Source organism: Anopheles stephensi, unplaced genomic scaffold (assembly GCF_013141755.1).
Source record: "Anopheles stephensi strain Indian unplaced genomic scaffold, UCI_ANSTEP_V1.0 ucontig255, whole genome shotgun sequence".
Classification (NCBI taxonomy): domain Eukaryota; kingdom Metazoa; phylum Arthropoda; class Insecta; order Diptera; family Culicidae; genus Anopheles; species Anopheles stephensi.
In genome coordinates, this window is record NW_023405186.1 from 12,501 (window position 1) to 15,000 (window position 2,500).

Sequence of the window (2,500 nt, forward strand, 5' to 3'; positions counted from 1 at the left end):
ATGGTTAAGTGGAGTCACCCAAAGGGTGCCGTGCGTTATAAGGTACGTAATGCACAGTAGAGATACATTGTCGGGAGGTGGAACCCGAAAAATGTACAAGTCCGGGAATACGGGGTGCATCGTATGTAACGTTCGATGTACATATAAAGCCTGGTAGGTGTTGGGATTATATCTGCAACACGGGCATTATCGAAAGATGGTTAAGTGGAGTCACCCAATGGGTGCCGTGCGTTATCAGGTACGTAATGCACAGTAGAGATACATTGTCGGGAGGTGGAACCCGAAAAATGTACAAGTCCGGGAATACGGAAAAGTTCCCCATGAAAGGCTGGGGATACAATTATTGCTACAAATAATGTGCCTAAGGGTACATTTATTTTTCTAAGTCCCAGAAATCCGTCACTGAACATCACGACTTACAAACACATCTTCCCCCGGTCCTCCCATATACGGCACGGGGACAAGTATGAAGAATGAAAATCATGTGTGTATGGAACATATAATGTGCCTGAGAGCACATTTTTTTTCTAAGTCCCAGAAATCCGTCACTGAACATCACGACTTACGAAGACATGTTCCCCCGGTCCTCCCATATACGGCACCGGGACAAGTATGAAGAATGAAAATAATGTGTGTATGGAACATATAATGTGCCTGAGAGCACATTTTTTTTCTAAGTCCCAGAAATCCGTCACTGAACATCACGACTTACAAACACATCTTCCCCCGGTCCTCCCATATACGGCACCGGGACAAGTATGAAGTATGAAAATTTTTGGTCACAGCGTGAAATCCCTCTAATGATCATGAAAATAGCATCGGATCACTTATCTGACCATAAAAAGTGAACCAAAACCCTATTTGAACAAACTTTTTGGTCCTATGAAAAATTCACTTTTCATATATGTCATGGTCGAAAATTTTCTAAGTCCCAAAAAATCACATATTCTCGAATATCTCGAAAACTACGTATCGGACAGGGGTCAACCAAGGTGTTTTAGAAAGGTCTTTACAAGCTCTATTTAATGAGCCATAGCGACTTTCAAGTGATTTTTTGACACTTTTTCGCATATCGGCATCCTTGGTTCCCATACTGGCCATAGGCCATAGGGCACCGAACGGCCAACTTTTGGTCCGGGGGTGAAATTTTTTTTTCACGAGATTTTGATGAAAATGGCTTCGGAACGCGTTTCTAATAATGAAAAGTGAAACCAAACAGTATTTGCGAAGAAAAAATTGTCCTATGAAAAAATCACTTTTTCTTAGGGTACGGGTCAAAAATTTTCTAAGTCCCAAAAAATCACATATTCTCGAATATCTCGAAAACTACGTATCGGACAGGGGTCAACCAAGGTGTTTTAGAAAGGTCTTTACAAGCTCTATTTAATGAGCCATAGCGACTTTCAAGTGATTTTTTGACACTTTTTCGCATATCGGCATCCTTGGTTCCCATACTGGCCATAGGCCATAGGGCACCGAACGGCCAACTTTTGGTCCGGGGGTGAAATTTTTTTTTCACGAGATTTTGATGAAAATGGCTTCGGAACGCGTTTCTAATAATGAAAAGTGAAACCAAACAGTATTTGCGAAGAAAAAATTGTCCTATGAAAAAATCACTTTTTCTTAGGGTACGGGTCAAAAATTTTCTAAGTCCCAAAAAATCACATTTTCTCGAATATCTCGAAAACTACTTATCGGACAGGGGTCAACCAAGGTGTTTTAGAAAGGTCTCAACAAGCTCTAAATAATGGGCCATAGCGACTTTTTAGTGATTTTTTGACAAATTTTGTCATATCGGCATCCCGAGTTCCCATACTGGCCATAGGCCATGGGGCCCCGAACGAAAAAATTTTGGTCCGAGGGTCAAAATTTTTTTTCTCATAAATTTGTTCAAAACGCCGTCGGAACGCGCCTTAGATCATGAAAAGTGAAAAGAAACAGTATTTTGCAAAAGTTGGGGTGGCCTATGACTTACATGGCCACGTCCTAGGTCCGAGTTCCCGAGGTCGTGTTCTTCAGTGGCGGAAAAAAATGGCCACTTGTGGGAGATGCAAAATGTTCATTTTGTATTATAGGGGACACACTATCGAAGCGAAAATTTCAGAAATGGCCTAAAACGTGAAGAAATGATGGGGTATGTACGAAAAGAAGGTTTTTATGGTCAAACGGTGAAAATTTTTTTTTTATGAAAAATTTTGGTCTCCCACCGTTCATGAATTTCTAGGACCAAAAATCGAAAAATTTGAAAACTTCACGATCGAAAGGGAAACGCATATGTGGTGTTCCTAGGTGTGTACGGTGTACGAAAAACGGGTTCACGATGAGATATCAGGCAAATAAGTGGACCTAAAGTTATACGGGTAAGACGAGGTGTCCAAAGACCGAAATAGGGTTTCAACTGAGAACGAAATGAAGGTCCCCGAAGTCGCCATACAAGTTATAGGAGGTGTCCAAAGTACGAAAAGAGTTCCATATTCGGCTGTTCCTACTATATGGTTCC